We start from the raw sequence: 19324 nt of genomic DNA, 5'->3' as shown, positions 1-19324 counted from the left end.
CAATGTCTTGTTCGACAAAGTGAGGCACTCCCAGCATGTCTACAACTTGATTTAAAACTTTGTGAAAGGCTTCACTTTGTAAAAAAATAATCGATGACTTTCTAAATGAGGCTGTCGGTTACGAAACTCGAGATTGTTTACTTCTCGCTGAAGCTGTACCTCGACTGACTGGTTCTCACTATAAATTTTTCCCAATTCTGAGTATTTTGATTTCATTTTCTTGTTTACCATTTGTTTTTTTTTGCGTTCCCCAAAACTAGCAGCCATATGCTCGACAGACTGTTCAATTGTTTCCACTCAAGCCACAAGAGATGGCAGACATTCTAACTTCTGATTTATAGATACGAGAATCGTTCTTATATCGGTGTATATTTTGATTTCATCACCATAGCTATCACTATATACTGAGCTCCAGCAGTTTTGGCACCACCATGCTTTCTTTGCAGTTTCAGACTTTCCTTTGAATTACTTTTCTGTTTTTTTGCACATTTTCTAAAATTATACTCGTGCACACCCTTAGAACAAGCTATATGACCCTCATTTTGATGAAGTACTTCATAAAAAGGACAGCAGACATGAGACATCGCTTGAAACTGTGTTCAAGGTCACAGTAAGCTCAGTATTGCTGTATAAATGCAAACGCTTTTGCAGTGGCAGCAGCAGAACATGCACCGTTTCATTAATGAGGAAACGCAGGAGAAAAAAACTAACCTGCCCAATTGTGATAGCAATGTAAGCGATGTTCGCAGGTCGCTCCCGCCGCTACCAAAAGGCAGCGTCCCACAATGTGCGTGAATTAATCCGCAGTCGATTCTTTCGCAGGGCGCGCAGACGAAGTCGGAGCTTGCAACGTTGATTGTTGTGGAAACTTTGCAGGTAGCTCGGCACAGAGTTGAGACAGGCTTTAGATGTGCTATGCAGCGTCGCGTCTCCAGCGGCCGGCAAATCCGAGAATTCCGCAGTCTTCGATGGCTTGCTCACCGGGCAGTGCCTCACGTCGATGTATCTGCACAATTGTTATAGAAATCTAAGCGATATTCACAGGTCACTGCCACCACTACCAAATCGCAATGCTATACTATAGTTACTATATAATTTTTATGGTCACACAGCTGCCACTTTAGTTTATTAATGCCACAGTTTGACATTCGCAGAAGACGCGTGCAACAATTTGCATTCGTAAGAGCTGCCACACAAGTGGCAAGGAAACTGCGTTATAGAACGCCATTCCGAATGTGCCATGGTGCTAAGCCACGGGACCGGCACGAGGCTCAAGGGGTGAAGAAGAGACCAACAAAATTCAAGACAGCGAGCAAGGGACATTTTTGGCCAATCATTCAGTTTTGAGTGTACGGGCACAAGTTTACCCCAAATAAATAGTTTTGTAGTACCAGGCGTTATATTTATTGGTAACATTCTGGTGAAGGTGTTAGGTATGATTCCAAGCCCACTATAGGCTAAGGAAAGAAGCCCCGATGCCAGAAGATTGAAACCAGCAGAATTAATGCCGGTCCACCAACGCACGAGTCATGGGCTATGTGGTGAGCAGCCTGAGTTTGGCCCCCTGAACGATTCATCAAGACCTGTGGAGACCTCAAGCACAGGCGTCACTGCGATGGCCACCCAGTCGATGCCATCTCCGTCTGACCTCATCGTGGATTCACCACATACATTAGAGGTCTTCCACAACGACACTTTTGAAGATTCTGAGGACTGGCTCAAAGGCTTTGAACGCGTTGCTTCTTTGAATGGTTGGGACGAAGCCCGGAAACTTTGTTATGTTTGCGTGGCCTTCGAGATTCGGCACATATGTGGTTTGAGAACCACGAAGCGTCTCTGCTGTCGTGGGACGACTTCCGACGAGAGCTATTCGTAACCTATCTAAACACAGACCGCAAAGAGAAGGCAGAAGCTGCTCTTCAGGCGAGGAACCAACGGAATAACCATCGAGAGCGTGGCCATGTACACAGAAGACATGTCACGGCTCTTCCACCGAGCTGACCAAAAAACATTGCCGAGGAGAAGAACTTGCGGCACCTAAGGCGCGGAGTGAAAAAAAGAAGTTTTTGCAGTCCTGATGCGTAATCCACTGCGAACTGTGGCGGAATTCCGGTCTGAGGCAGCGACCATAGAAAGGACACTGCAGCAACGTGCGCGACTCTACAACAGAGAGTTCGGCATCTCTTTTGTTAGGGCGGTGTCAACAACCCTCCAGAAAAACGTTGATGTCGTGCGGGAAATGGTGAGGGCTGTCGTTAAGGAGGAGCTCCAGAAGGTGCAACTCCCCTAAAGTCCTCCGGCAATGCCCTCAATTGCGGACGTTGTACGAGAAAAAATGCGGCAAGCAATTCTTCAATCACAGCCTCAGGTGCTCCACAGCGCGCAACCGCAACCTCGGCCACAGCTGCCGTACGCGCAAGTCATTCGGCAATATCTCAGACGCACGAACTTTTCACAGGCTGTCGTTACGCCACCGACGTTTCCTTGCAGTACGCTACCACCAATGGCAGAAGCGAGCCCTCGAAAGAGTGATGTATGGAGCACTGCAGACTGGTGGTCCCTCTGCAACCACTCTGACGAGGCAGGTCATCATTATCGGATATGCCACAATTGTCGGGTCCGGCTACGTGGCTTCCCAGTGAATGCACCCTGCCCTCGTAACGGTGAGCGTCCTTCTGAAATCGAAGAATTTTTATCTTCACGCTATGCCTCTCAGAGCACTCAGCAACTTGAATCGCGGTTGATCGCACCCATGCGCAATTGCTGAGTCCACGTCCATCATCTACTTTCCCGAGGCGTCATTCACCAAGCCCGCGACGAGAACCAGCGACCTGTGGAGGCCGAGCCACAGATTTTCAGAAAACTGAAAACCCTACATAGATAACCAGATCAGATGATGTCACTGACACAATAAAGAGAAGACTGAAAAGTACAGCAATGGCGACGTAACATCCGAACTACAAGTCAGAATCGACGACTTCAAGTATAGCGTTAATAGACACTGGGGCAGACTACTCAATAATAAGTAGCATGCTCGCAAAGAAGCTAAAGAAAGTGCTCACTCATAGGACCGGACCGCTGATAAGCAACACCGGAGGGCACTTAGTCAGCCCCGTAGGATAGTGCACAGTGAGAGTAGGAATAAGAAGTATTCTGTATGTCAGCAGCTTCAGTATTCTGCCCGAATGGTCCCGGTAGACTATTCTCGACATGAGCTTCCTGAAGGCAAACAGTGCCATCATCGACTTGCAGAAATCCCAAACTTCTTTCTCTATAGAAAACGCTACTGATATTTTTTCATGCGGAGCAACCAATCGTTTCGCCTCTTCGTATTACGGATGAAGGTGTGGCAGTGCCACCCCGTAGCAGCGTGACAGTTGCTGTCAAAAGCAACGTTTTCCGTGAATATGCCGGACTAGCCGATGAAAATATCGGAGTACAACTCGAGAAGAGAATATGCTTGGCTAGAGGTCTAGTGAGCCTACGTGACAGATATACGGATGTGCTATTCACCAACTTTACCAACGAAGTACAGCATGAGGAGAAGGGAACAGCCATAGCATCTCTTCAAGACTACGTACAACTCTCGGATTTTCCCACTATAGAAAAAGCACCACCAACTCCCTCAACAGTAGACAGGCTTCTTCAGAAAATAGATATTGACCGTGTGGGAATAGAGGCTAGCACGCCGCATTTGCGCGGGCTTTGCTGCCTCTTTCTGCGTTCTCATGTCCCGACATGACTCCCCTCCTCCATGGTCTATCACGCTGGTAGAGCGGGGAGTGGCGTTTAACCTCTGTCATTCGGTAGCGGATGTCGACTGTGGCGCCATGCGCAAGGTCTCACGGGAGGTTTCGCGCGCGCGGGTCGTGAGCGAAAGAGAAGGTCTCCGGAACGGCATGGGGTAAGCAAGCATTTCTTTTCCGCCCATGGCCTCCTTTTGTTTGGGGCTAGTTCGGATTTTGCCAACGGTGCCTTACGCCCGCGGTGCATGTCCACCTTTTGTCACCCCCCCCCCCCCTTTTTTTTTCGAACTCTAGGCAAAAGCGTGATGTGGTGTCCTAGTGCTTGTTCAAACTACGCCGACCTGTACCTCTCGGAAGGCAACGCGAGCAGAGCTGTGCCCTCGCTCGATTGACCGGGACCTTTTGTTCCACTGTCACCGTGAACCACGTTTTCCCACGGAGACGTGCTCGCGGCACCCTTGTGTAGTACTTGTCGCCCGTGTCGTGGATAAGCCGATTTGCTTTCCTGCCGCGCCTTTTGCTATGGGCTCTGTAGTGCGTTTTAGTGTTGCCACAGACAATAGTGTTTCAAACTTGAGCAGTACCGTGTTCTCGCCACGACGATGGTTAACGCGTGCCCTGCGGCTCCTGCTACGGGCTCCTGCTGAACTATATAGCCACTGACAACGAGTCCATCGATCCATTCAAGGTGGCTATGCCAAAAAAAGCCTGAGAGTCGCTCTGTTGCGATCGTCTCACGACAAACTCATGGCTGGTCACCAGAGTGGCTCGAAAGTTTTCGCAGACTGAGCAACGTTGCGTCCTGGCTCGGCACGAAGCGTGACATTTATCACTATTCCGTGCCTGCCACGTCTGACAAATGGTCAGACAATGGTCAGACCATGAACCAGTTGTGAACATCCCAAAACCCCCATATGATTGAGAGACGCCGTAGTGGTGGGCTCCGGAAATTTCGACCACCTGGGGTTCTTTAACGTGCGCCGAAATCTGAGCACACAACCCTGCAGCATTTTCACCTTCATCGAAAATGCAGCTGACGCAGCCGGGATTCAATCTCGCAACCTGCGGGTCGGCAGCCGAGTACCTTCACCTAGACCTCCACATAAACGCGGGCGCAGTTGACCTCTGAAGCAACCTCCGCTTCGTTTGATCACCTGCGTATGTGATATGTCCAACCTCCTACTCACCTCCCTCCTCCACTAGCCTACTATGCTATAATCGCTCACCTCCTTTCAGTCGCCATCAGCCTTCCTTCTGTTTTCCTCCACTTGCTGGTAGGGGTTGTAATTAGAGGAAAGAAAAGACGCCTAATTTCTGCAGCCCAGGGAGCACGGCGCAGCGTCTTGTGGGGGGGGGGGGGAGGGAAGAAGGGAGTAAAGAGATAGAAGATAGAAGATGGGAATAGGTAATATAGCATAGATAGCTACGCTATGCTTACCCCTTTCCCCAGTTGCTTTTTCTCCTGCTCACTCCCAATTGAATTGGGGCTGCTCGGGCAAGAGGAGGTAGGTGCTACGCGAGCGATGCAGCTTTCCCTCTTCCTCCTCGGGCGTTTGCACTTCTTTTCCCGAGGAAAACCAAGTGGAGAGTTTCCAATTTGTTATAGCATGCTCGTTCCGTGAGACGCAAATGGCTTGCTCGTTTCATCTTTGCTTCAGCCACGTTCACTGCCCCTGCTCACGTGCTTTTAGGCGTGGGTAGTTATCCATTTTGACTTTATACGAAACATGACGGCGAAGTCAAGAACCCGTCGATATAGTCCATATAGTTATTATAGTTACATATTTACTAAAGTTACATAGTTCATATAGTTACGTGGTCAAGTAAGACATTTAAAAGGATGTAAACATTGAGCCAACCTTCATTGTGTGTTGCCCATAGGCGTGCGCCGTGTTCTTCGTTGGGAAGGGCGGTGGGCAAGTTTCACTGTAGCACAGCCCTCCGTCCCTTTTTTGGTTCAGTTTGAAATCAAACTCTGTAATGTATAGAAGAATGGAAGAAAAGCGATAACGCACTTCTAACATTGGCCTGCCATTGTTTTCGGTTTTCAAGGTGTTAAGATGGCAGTTAACTTTTATTTGAATGCAACATGAGGGGCCCTTAGGGCCGTCATCGTCGAAAAAAAAGTGCAGTCATAGCCCTGCATATTAAAAAAAATGGTGTGGAAGGGCTGAACGAGTAAAGCTATGGGGTCGAATGCGTTTCCTATTCTAGATGTGTGGGAGGGGGCATACAGAGTAGGGTGGGCAGCCCTGTTTTTTTCCTTGTGCGTGGTGCTGCCTTTCTCTTAGTTTGGTTTAATTCTACATTCATACCAACCAAATTTTCAAGTTAGTTATGTGAGTTCCCGTTACCATTTTGGGACCTCATTATTCACTTGCTGCCTTTTAAATTCTGTTATTATGGTGTTCGGATGTATTTCGATGACAATCTTTTTGAAGAGTCATATCGTATAACTCGCACTTTTCGCTTTGTCATGCATCGTATGCGGATAGCGATAATAATGAAACCTGTCGGTTTACGGGCCAGAATCGTGATATGATTATGAGGTACGCCGTGTTTGTGGGTTCCGCAAATTTCCACCATCACGTTCTTTAATGCTCATCTAACCATTACCATGAGCTAAACATGTCAACTTCTTTTTTTCTGATCATACGGTGGCATATAGGTTCAGTTTTTTTCTTCATTTTATAGAATTGTGGGGTGATATGCCTGGGTATGTTCGATCCGCATCACTGGATGACTTCTAATTGTAATTACTAATGAATGATGTTCAGCGAATGTTCTCATGCTCTTTTAATATTGTATTTACCCACTCCTGTCATAGCCCTTAGAAGCTGCAGTATGTTAAAATAAATGAATAAATAAAAATAATAAATTAATAAACAAACAAATAAATAAACAAACAAACAAATAAATAAATAAATAAATAAATAAATAAATAGATAAATAAATAAATAAATAAATAAATAAATAAACGACTCTACTGCGTGGTCCTTTACCAATTTGACTCTATCGCAAAGCAATCTTCTCGCCTAAAATGCAATCTTTCTGCAGTAAATGTGATCTTCACGGCTGGATCCTTGAACCCTCGAGTCATCAGCCGAGTTACGAGATCACTGTAACATCACGACGGTGGTATAGAAAGAATGAAGGGGATTTAGATGGAACAACGAGCAGGAGAAGTGAGCCTGGGTTGGCGCCCCTCTCTGCAATGCGTGGGGTACAGCCACCCTCATTACGTGCTACCGGCAGCGATATATTGGTCTCAACAGCCTTTTTCTCTTGGTCGGAGATCCTGAGCTGGTCAGTGGAGTCTTTGCCTCTTATATGTTATGAGATGCGTCATGGGCATTAGCCGAGTGGCGCTTGTGCGTGCTATGACACGTGGCAAATCTAAAACGATTCGCTGAATCGCTCATCTGCTGGAGATTTTTTTTTCTTGTGCTTTAGGCCCGTGGAAGGTCTTCAACCTTATTTGCGAGCGCTTTTCGATTATGTGAACCTTTGACTTCTCCGGCACGCCATTGCGCCTTGTCGCATCTTGCCACCACATTTCTTGTCGTTCTGCTATGAACTGCCCAATTATTAATGTAGTGGTGTCGTTTGCTGAGAAGTAGTATTGGATTCATGGCATAGCCTCGCATTGACGAAGTTTTATGACGACCACGTTAAAGAGTGTCGGCAACAGAAACACTCGTTGCTGCGCTCTTTTAAAATTTAGCGTGTTTAGACGCGGCGACCTCACGTTTACCAGCTCTATTGAGAAATTGTGATCTATCAGCAAATTTTTGACATACATGTAAGTTGAAAAACAACAATTCGTGTTTCTCAGACTAGCTAGTACGGCTTCGTGATCCACGTCCTCTTCAATCCCCTCCCCCTCAACTAATCAAGTTTCAGGCAACTATAGATAAATTTCAGGCAAGAGGCGTTGATACATTAAATCTTCCTCCTTTGGACTGTAGGCATACGGCTTGCTTTAAAATTACAAGCTGGGTCGAAGTGGTAAAACAAACGCAACGATGTCACGTAGTAAAGAATGCAGGCATTGCTGTTACTGTGAACATAAACCGCGCAAGCTGAACTCAGGCCGCAAATAAAAAATGAATGTGGAACGAATTGACAATCTTCTATTTGTCTATAGTTTGTCTACGAGGGCGCGTTCCAGCAATATTAATGCATGAGCGAGATGAGTCTAAGGTTTTCCAGGCAGACCGTATATCTCTGCTTTATGTGTTTGACCTCGGAGCGCTTAAATTTTCTCGTAATGCCCCCCTGACGCAGTGTCCGCTCAGAGCTATAATATTGCGTGCATGATTGCGGCAGCTAAGTTTTTCACGCAGTGATCTCCTGAATGCCTATAGAGTGGTGCTTTGAGTAAATATAGCGATTCTTTTCGTCAGCTCTGTACCAGTCATGTCTTGATGAAGCTAAGTTTTTCTGCTGCTCCGGGGTCAAATGAGGCGCTTGCTTTTGTTAGAGTATCACTTGCTAATGTATGTTCTCTCATAATGAAGCGAAATCTCCTCATCTGTGCCTTCGTAATTGGGTAATATTTGGTTCAACGTATGCTATATTACTCTTTTGATGAGTGCAGCATTTGATCATTGTCGGGTTTGCTAAACTCCTTGGGATGCTTAGAGTTTGTTTGAGTAAGCTTCATATTTTCTGCAAGTTTGTTTCTTCGTGCAACTTGCGGTTTAACCGCTGGCTCCAAAATCTTTAGAGCCCGATGTAGCTTATTGTCAACATGCTTATGAGGCTTCGATCCACCTTTGAATTATTCATAACGAGCGCGTATTTCCGTTTGTTTTGTCATCGATTCCTTCCAGTGTTCATTTCAGTCATCAAGATTGCTTTTCGGCTTAGTTTCTACTTGTTCTTTTTCTCACTAGCACTTCACTCAGACGGTGACATAGACGGATATGTCTTTGTTAGAAGCTGGCACACCAGTCAAGCAGCATCAAAAATGAAGTGCTTCTCGCTTGAAATAATTGTTCCTTATTTTTCCTTTAGCATAAACGCTTTCATTGTTTATGATCGTACTCTCTCAGTGGTGAAAAACTTGAAAACTGCAACCCACAGCATCACCTCGAAATTATTAAGGACTCTACAATCGTACTCTATATTTTAGAGTGCACTGCGCGCAAATCAACGAGCAGACTGCGACAGGAGCAAAAGTTTACGCGTGCGCTGTGCGCCCTTTCTGTGTGAGTCACGAAGCCGCAAGAAGGCACAGTGATGACTGTACATTCATACCAACGTCGCATCATTTTAAACCTTGCATGTGCCTGAGGCCATTTCGCATTTGCACCAGGTGCCGTACAAAAATGTCACACAAACACACACACACACACACACACACACACACACACACACACACACACACACACACACACACACACACACACACACACACACACACACACACACACACACACACACACACACACACACACACACACACACACACACACACACACACACACACACACACACACACACACACACACACACACACACACACACACACACACACACACACACACACACACACACACACACACACACACACACACACACACACACACACACACACACACACACACACACACACACACACACACACACACACACACACACACACACACACACACACACACACACACACACACACACACACACACACACACACACACACACACACACACACACACACACACACACACACACACACACACACACACACACACACACACACATTAGATCTGATAGCTTCCCCTATACTTTTCTTGGCATTATTGTCTGTCTGTTAGATTTGAATATTGTGTCAAAACGCGGAAAAACAAGCTCTTAGGTAAATATTTTTTTTCTTTTATTCATTAACGAGGGTCCCGCACTGGCAGACTTGGTGCATTTAGGTTTTATACGAATCACTATTGGTCAGCTGCCAGCTCGTAATAAGTTCACGTGATACGTTACGCCAAACAGGCCCATGAAGTGTGTGCCACGCTCGCTGCCATGGCTACTGGGGGCGCTGACTGACAGTCCCCCATTTAAATTCGCATATACACCCAATAAAGTGGCTGGGGGGATAGCCGCCATGGTAGCTCAGTGGTAGAGCATCGAACGCATCATTAGAAGGTCGCAGGTTCGGTTCTTGCCCACAGCAAGTTATCTTTTCACCAACTTTTCTTTCTTCCATTTACATTACTATTAGGTCCGATAGCTTCCCCTATAATTTCCTTGGCATTATTGTCTGTTTGATCTCTCTCTCTCTCTCTCTCTCTCTCTCTCTCTCTCTATATATATATATATATATATATATATATATATATATATATATATATATATATATATATATATATATATATATATATATATATATATATATATATATATATCCATGCTCGAAGTTTAGCACCAGATATCGTTCAAAAATTATGCATTATGCGAGTGGGAAGCCACCGGCTCCACCTGCAGCGAAGACAGGTGGGCGGCGCTTTTCCGCGGCTCCGAACTCAACAACAAAACCCTGGCCGCACAGAGCGCCCACGATCGGGCCGTCAAGCTCGGCTTGGCGCTCCTTGTGTGGGACTAGCCGGGTGGCGCGGGGTTTCCCTTGCATTCTGTCTGACCCAAACTAAATTCATGCATCATCATCGTTACCAAGTAGCCCCGCAAAGCATTTTGTTGAGAGAACGTTTAGTAGGCTGTCCGACAGGACCAATGACTGTGAGATTGAGAAGAGCGGGTCGAAAGACGCCTCCTTGCGGAACTCCGTCGTGGGTGTACTGTGGGGAAGGTGGACCATGGTGGTGGCTGGACCACCGTTGAGATGCTTGGACGGACCAAGGTATCGGTATACATTTGCGCAGGCTCACTGTAAGGTTTATGGAAATAGCAAAATGACAACGTGCTTAAGAGTGGACTTGACAATTTTTTTTCCCTCTAGACACAAGTTATGTGTAGGAACTCGCCCAGGGAAGTTATACTAACGCCGTGAAGCCCAATTGTAATGTCTCATGCTGATATGACCCTCTTTGCAGAATGAGGCATGGTATATCTCTGTGCGCATGAAAGTTGAATTACTACGAGGATTGTAAACAATTGCCTGACGTGTGCCTTTAGTTCTCCAGTTGCACTGCGCGTCATGATAAACCAATATCGAGTGGCTGATCTTCTTTGAGGGAATGTAAGATAAAAATGAAGAATGTCAGCTTACTTGTTAGAACCAGTCGTGCGTTTATTTTTTGCCCTGGTTAAGCTGGGCAAGCTGTGCGTACAAGAAAAAAGAACACTAGGAGATATAACCAAGTAAGATTGCATGGCACACGAAGGCTCCAAGAAAGTCCCCCACGATCATTAGACTGAAAAATTCACGTGTGCTCGCATTTATTGAAAATTCTGCTAATTTATTTGTGATAACAGGGCAGTAAAAGGGCGCATTAATCACTGAAATATTGATTTTGAACCTAACATTGTTTTCCAGCCTGAATATTGGTATCAAAAACTTTTCACGTAAACTTTCAACAAATATTCAAACAGGATACCTTGACAAAGCTGTAGCTCCTATATCTTTTAAATCCTTGAATGCACTAACAAAGCATTTTTTCCTGCGAGCGTGTCTCAGCAAAAGCATAATAATCACTTACCGGCAAATTTAGCACACATGAGCTTAGTTTGTTTTGAACGTGTGACGTGTAGACTTTTAATGCCAGTGAGCAGCGTTAGAGTATCTCTCATCTGTAATGTAGATGTGTGCTGTTACGTACTAGGTGATCGATGAAGCCCATTGAGAACAATCTATTTTATTTATTATTTCATATACATGTGGGAAGAAAAATCTGGTACCCTTTGCAACGCGTCTCATGGCCCAAACAATGGAAGGTGGGACTTGGACCCTGTAGCAATAATATATACCTCGCTGTCTTCGCATCGACTGAACTCTTGGTGAATTTATCATCGTCACGGCAGCTGCTTTTCCAGTTTCGAAGTGGTCGATCTCTTTTATGAGAGTAATCACTTGAATTCTAAGGCTGCCCAATGGGAGGAATAAGACAATTATATTCTTAAGTGAGAAAAAGGTAAACCTTAAACGGGCTGCATTAGGAGCGTGAATGTCATTATATAGCAGCGTTCGCGAAACTTTGGTGAGCTCTTAGGCGGCTCGATGCAAGTCCTACTTTGAGACTACTTATAAAGGCCATACAATATGCCGAAATTGGCGCGCCTTTCTATGCTAAAGACAGGCACGAATTGTGACGCAACACTAGCTTTACTGCACCAATGACTGCGTATACTGACGTGTCTGCAGCAAATTTCGGGCAGAGATACAGCTATTTCACATCGGCCCCTCTGCGTCTTAGGTGGAGCGTGCAATTCCATTCAGACAACGGATCTATGAAAGAGTCCGTGGGTTGAATCGAGGAAGCTTACCGTTTCTACGGAAAACTTAGTGGATTTAACCCCGTTTCCTTTCTCTTTCATCTTTATGTCCTCATTCATCAATCCACCAGTGTAGAGTAGTGAACCTCACGTTTTTCTGGTTAACCTCTGTGCCTTGTGCTGGTCGGTTTCCTTTCTCATTTTTACCTGAAATAATTATCATTTTACAGCAATATTTACTATATGAATATTTTAGTATTAGGTGGTGTGTTAGAACAAAAAGTTAGTCCTCAAACAACTCCGTATATGATTTTTAAAGTGAAAGCTTTTTTGAGGCCAATACGAAAGTTCGCGTTTTTCCAATTGGCGTATATGAAGGTAAAAATGGACTTTATGATGTTATTTCTGTGAGTGCGAGTTACATACAGACGTAACGTATATATATATATATATATATATATATATATATATATATATATATATATATATATATATATATATATATATATATATATATATATATATATATATATATATATTTATATATATATATATATATATATATATATATGAGGAAGAGCTTTATTCGGGAAGAGCTCGAGCAGGCACACACTGATGATGGTATCCGCAGATAAGGAAATTATACAAATTATGATGGCAGGTCCAAACAAATAACAAAGAAGAGTCGGTGACTGCGCTCACACTGATTCCCCGTCACGCTGGAAGTGGCCTCCTGGCCGCGCGACAGACAATATTGAGAATTGCGTCGGGAATACAGCTTCAGACGAGAAACATGCACAATTTCTGTCTCAAGGCAACACTGTCAGAGATAGATAGCCTTAAGTGGTGAGATACAGAAATTAACGGGGGAGATTTGTTTCATGACCATATGTTCTGGAAAACGACTGAGAAATTTTTCACATAAGCCGCACACACGCACGTTAGTTCAGAGAAGAACTTCGTCTCCTGGAGAAAAGGTGACAGCGTGGTGAGTTGAGTCGTAGCGAGACTTGCGACCTTCCTGGGAGATGCCAGTGTTCATTCGGGTCAGATAACGGCAGTGCGCGAAGCGAGACAAAAAGTGTGCGGATAAAGAGCTTGCTGAGGTAGCAGGAGCCGAAAGGAAGGAGACGTCCAGAGTTACACATGGAGAGCGGCCATGCACCAGAAAATAGGAAGAAAAACCAGTGGTGCGTTGCGTAGCTGTATTGTGGGCAAACGTTACGAATGGCAAAATGGCGTCCCAGTTCACGTAATCAGGGTTCAGGTACATGGCAATCATATCCGATAGGGTACGATGAAAGCGTTCTGTCAAGCCATTTGCTTGTGGATGACAAGTATAAGTTGTGCTATGGATGGCGTTGGTGGCGCGGTGGACCTCAGCAACAACAAAAGAAAGAAAGACCTTGCAGCGGTCGCTGAGCAGAACACATAGAGCTCCATGGCGTAAAACTATGTTACGCAGAAAAAAATCGGCTACTTCTGTGGCTGTACCAGCGTGCAGTGAGGCTGTTTCCGCGTGGTGAGTGAGGTGGTCAACAGCCGTCACAATCCAACAATTTCCATTGGAGGTCGCGGGAAGGGGGCCGTACAAGTCTATACCGACGACTTCGAATGACAAAGTGGGACAAGGAAGAGGTGTTGCAGAAAGCCAGAAGGAGGAGTAGTAGGTCGTTTCCGCCATTGACATAAGGCACACGAAGAAACATATTTCGCAAAGGAGCATGAGATGCCAGGCGAAATGAACCGACTGCGTATTTTGTCGTACGTTTTGTGATAGCCGAGATACCCAGCACCGTCCACCACTTATGAGGAAGAGCTCTTTAATCGAGACGAACTCGAGATGGCACACATTGATGATGGTATCTACAGATGAGGAAATTATACAAATGATGATGACACGCCCAATTGATAAAGAAGAGCCAGTAAGTGCGCTCACAATATATATATATATATATATATATATATATATATATATATATATATATATATATATATATATATATATGCAGAAGAATAACTTCGGTTGCCGCAAGGTTATAAATATGAAAGTAGATGCGCTTTCACATAACAACTGTTTATTGTGCCGACGTTTCGACGAGAACCCCGTCTTTTTCAAGGCATATATATATATATATATATATATTGAAAGGAAGGCATGACAGTTCCGGGTAATTGCTATATTGAATAAACTTGCAGGTAGCACTTTCACTTTTCAAAAGGAAATTGCCTTTCCTAACGTTTCGGCCGTGGCACGGCCTTCTGACGACGACTCCCCTTCCAGTGGTCTGACGAAGGCTGTGGCACGGCATACGTTAGTAAAGACCATTTCCTTTTAAAATGTGCTATTTGCAAGTTCATTCAATATATATATATATATATATATATATATATATATATATATATATATATATATGAGATATAACAGACAGTAATGCCAAGGAATGTACAGGGGAAGTTATTAACATTAATGGAATGTAAATAAGAAGAAAGAAAAGTGGATGAAAAAATTACCAACTGTAAGCAGGAATCGAACCTACGACCTTCGAATTACGCGTTCGATGCTCTAACCACTGAGCTATTACAGCGGCCCTCCCTCCATCCACTTTTTGGGTTTATCTGTGAATTTAGAAGTAGGAGCGACAGTCAGCGCCATCTATAAGCCAAACAACGAGTGTGAAAACACTCTTATGCGCATGTTTGGCGTCACGTAGCACGTGAACTTATTATGAGCGGGCAGCTGATTAATTGTCCCTCTTATACAACCTAAACACACCAAGTCTGCCAGTACGAGACCCTCGTTCAATGAAATAAGGGAAAGAAGTGTATACCTAAGGGCTCGTTTTTCCGTGTTTTTAACACAATAATAATGAGATATAACAGACAGTAATGCCAAGGAATGTACAGGGGAAGTTATTAACATTAATGGAATGTAAATAAGAAGAAAGAAAAGTGGATGAAAAAATTACCAACTGTAAGCAGGAATCGAACCTACGACCTTCGAATTACGCGTTCGATGCTCTAACCACTGAGCTATTACAGCGGCCCTCCCTCCATCCACTTTTTGGGTTTATCTGTGAATTTAGAAGTAGGAGCGACAGTCAGCGCCATCTATAAGCCAAACAACGAGTGTGAAAACACTCTTATGCGCATGTTTGGCGTCACGTAGCACGTGAACTTATTATGAGCGGGCAGCTGATTAATTGTCCCTCTTATACAACCTAAACACACCAAGTCTGCCAGTACGAGACCCTCGTTCAATGAAATAAGGGAAAGAAGTGTATACCTAAGGGCTCGTTTTTCCGTGTTTTTAACACAATAATAATGAGATATAACAGACAGTAATGCCAAGGAATGTACAGGGGAAGTTATTAACATTAATGGAATGTAAATAAGAAGAAAGAAAAGTGGATGAAAAAATTACCAACTGTAAGCAGGAATCGAACCTACGACCTTCGAATTACGCGTTCGATGCTCTAACCACTGAGCTATTACAGCGGCCCTCCCTCCATCCACTTTTTGGGTTTATCTGTGAATTTAGAAGTAGGAGCGACAGTCAGCGCCATCTATAAGCCAAACAACGAGTGTGAAAACACTCTTATGCGCATGTTTGGCGTCACGTAGCACGTGAACTTATTATGAGCGGGCAGCTGATTAATTGTCCCTCTTATACAACCTAAACACACCAAGTCTGCCAGTACGAGACCCTCGTTCAATGAAATAAGGGAAACAGTGGTTAGAGCATCGAACGCGTAATTCGAAGGTCGTAGGTTCGATTCCTGCTTACAGTTGGTAATTTTTTCATCCACTTTTCTTTCTTCTTATTTACATTCCATTAATGGTAATAACTTCCCCTGTACATTCCTTGGCATTACTGTCTGTTATATCTCATTATTATTGTGTTAAAAACACGGAAAAACGAGCCCTTAGGTATACACTTCTTTCCCTTATTTCATTGAACGAGGGTCTCGTACTGGCAGACTTGGTGTGTTTAGGTTGTATAAGAGGGACAATTAATCAGCTGCCCGCTCATAATAAGTTCACGTGCTACGTGACGCCAAACATGCGCATAAGAGTGTTTTCACACTCGTTGTTTGGCTTATAGATGGCGCTGACTGTCGCTCCTACTTCTAAATTCACAGATAAACCCAAAAAGTGGATGGAGGGAGGGCCGCTTTAATAGCTCAGTGGTTAGAGCATCGAACGCGTAATTCGAAGGTCGTAGGTTCGATTCCTGCTTACAGTTGGTAATTTTTTCATCCACTTTTCTTTCTTCTTATTTACATTCCATTAATGTTAATAACTTCCCCTGTACATTCCTTGGCATTACTGTCTGTTATATCTCATTATTATTGTGTTAAAAACACGGAAAAACGAGCCCTTAGGTATACACTTCTTTCCCTTATTTCATTGAACGAGGGTCTCGTACTGGCAGACTTGGTGTGTTTAGGTTGTATAAGAGGGACAATTAATCAGCTGCCCGCTCATAATAAGTTCACGTGCTACGTGACGCCAAACATGCGCATAAGAGTGTTTTCACACTCGTTGTTTGGCTTATAGATGGCGCTGACTGTCGCTCCTACTTCTAAATTCACAGATAAACCCAAAAAGTGGATGGAGGGAGGGCCGCTGTAATAGCTCAGTGGTTAGAGCATCGAACGCGTAATTCGAAGGTCGTAGGTTCGATTCCTGCTTACAGTTGGTAATTTTTTCATCCACTTTTCTTTCTTCTTATTTACATTCCATTAATGTTAATAACTTCCCCTGTACATTCCTTGGCATTACTGTCTGTTATATCTCATTATTATTGTGTTAAAAACACGGAAAAACGAGCCCTTAGGTATACACTTTTTCCCTTATATATATATATATATATATATATATATATATATATATATATATATATATATATATATATATATATATATATATATATATATATGTATATATATATATATAGTATGTCAGGTTGGAAAGGAAGAACAGCTGAGTGGGTGCAAGCGTGAACCAACCACGAACGTTGTCGTCTTTTGTGCCGGAGAGTGGTATCCTCTACCTTTTAATATAGCGCTGGTCTTATGCATTACAGTTATGTCCAATTCGGAAAAGGAGCCATCCTGGCAACTTAGCAGCAGAAGACTAAGGTTGAGTTGTAGTAATGCTTGAGCCTGTCTACATGCAGAGTCTCGCGTCCAAGGCGTCCACGACAAGTGGCTCAACAATATAGTTTACGGGTGATGATTGCCGGGTGACGCAGTAAGGGCTATTTTACTTCGAGAGAAGTTTTGATGGCTGACGAGAGCTGGCGGAAGGTATCCAGAGCCACACAAGTGAACCAGGGTCATAAGACGCTGTCCTCTGCTTTGACAGTGGCACGTGAAGCCAGGGCTCATGTTGCATACTCCCTTATTGGCCTGTGTGCGACCGATGGCGGTGCTGCGAAGCACGCCTGCATAACGTTAGAGGGGGATTCGCGCTTATTGTCTCGGTAAACCTAAGCAAAGAAGCAGTTCAGTTGGTTACCTTGTGTGGTTGCTACCGACGCTGTTCGAACAACCGTAGGTCTCCACTTTTAACGTTCATAAAAAAAAAACAGCACAACACTACGTTTCTGAGAACTGCGGCCGCTTGTATTCGTAGCGAGTGCTATGCAATGGTGAAGTAGTGCTCTATGCCTCTCAATTGTCGGCCTGTGAAAATGGCGTCAGCTTTGACAACTATCATAACAACCCGAAGGTGCAGCTTCGGGTTTTTATAAGGAAGAAGTGGGTAGTCAAGCTCAGAGTGGGCAAACACCCTATATATGTATAGGCCTTCATAGACCGTTTGTAGTAAGGACTTCGCTGACAGTTACATCTGTTATTCCCGCCGTACGCTCCACTGTTCGGTAAGCTCGTAACTCTGTTTGAGCGTCTCGTTAGTACTTCAGCCATTTTGCAGGCTACAAGCATAGGCGAGTTACAACAGGCATGCGGTGCTGTGCCAAAACCTAATGCGAAGGCTCCTAGACATGGAGCCGACGACGTGACCTCCCAATCGTCTCAGGTGGCCTCCCAATCGACGTGGCCTTCCAATCGTCTCAGCACTCAACTGCGCCTTATGAGCGCAGTTGAGTGCTGCAGGACATCAGAGACTATACAGCTTTATTTGATTGGTATATACATTCTTCATATATACGTAGTTTAATGATCAAGACAAACGTGCAGGCGCGCGTTTGTATTGATCGCACGCTGCTTCTCATAAATTCATAAACAAAACCTGCTGTTGGTGTTCAGTGCACATTCTGTAAGGCTTTTCACCAGTGCAAAAACTTTGAGCGCAACTTCTTACGCCTTTCCTTATGACACGTGTGTGGTCTACCGAGATTGATTTTGCTACGTTAATCTCTGTGGCCATGCGCGTGGTATATATAATCACTGATATCTATAGGCTATATTTGAATAACCAATCAATGTCCCTGTGCGGTATTAATATGAACTACTTCGTGATATCGTTTTCGCTGAACCAACATTAGTGGTACAAACTGCTGGAGGCATTTGCAACGGCCACGGGGTGTCACAAGGTGGCACTTGCCCAGCCCCACAGCCACTTCAGCACATGCCCCTCAAGACTACTCTTCCTCCTACACAACACGGGCTTGCACCCTGAATGCAAAATGCTGCCAGCGTCCATGACAGAAATCAGAGCACAATTGTACTATTTAGGGTAATTTGATGCTACTTTGCGTTTCTGGTAGATGCTATGAATAGTTGATTGTCCGCCGTCGGAGCAATTTAAACAGCTGCCCTGCAGTAATTATTTCATGTGTTTGGAAATGCCAGGGTGGCAGCAATCAGCGATTATCACCCATTTCCTCGTGTTCACTGCCACTAGCGTTGCGCTGTAGAAAAAAAAAAGTATCCTAAGAAGACGGGCAAGTGTGCCCTTTTCCTTTAGTATACTTAAGAAACTTAACGTCCTTTTCACGGGCGGACGAAGCACGGCACAGAGCAGTACTCCATTGTTGCGCCGCACTCGATCAGCGCAGAGAAACAATTTATTCGTTTGTAACACTCTGTGTCCAGAGAAACTCAATGAGAATTATTGGTGACGAACTCGATCGACACAGAGACGTTGTGTGGGGGGTTTGATAATCCACTTGTTTACAGGATCAAAGCTGCGACAGTGATGCGATCTCCGTTGACGGC

General features: G+C 44.4%; 1 non-coding gene across 1 annotated transcript; it reads left to right on the top strand.

The window, feature by feature from the left end:
- Positions 1-16765: 16765 nt before the first annotated feature.
- Positions 16766-16838, top strand: TRNAT-CGU (transfer RNA threonine (anticodon CGU)). The gene has a single exon. It is a non-coding gene; the product is annotated as a tRNA-Thr (tRNA).
- The last annotated feature ends 2486 nt before the right edge of the window (positions 16839-19324 follow it).

This window comes from Rhipicephalus microplus, chromosome X, assembly GCF_043290135.1.
Source record: "Rhipicephalus microplus isolate Deutch F79 chromosome X, USDA_Rmic, whole genome shotgun sequence".
Classification (NCBI taxonomy): domain Eukaryota; kingdom Metazoa; phylum Arthropoda; class Arachnida; order Ixodida; family Ixodidae; genus Rhipicephalus; species Rhipicephalus microplus.
This window is presented reverse-complemented; position numbering and strand designations above follow the sequence as displayed.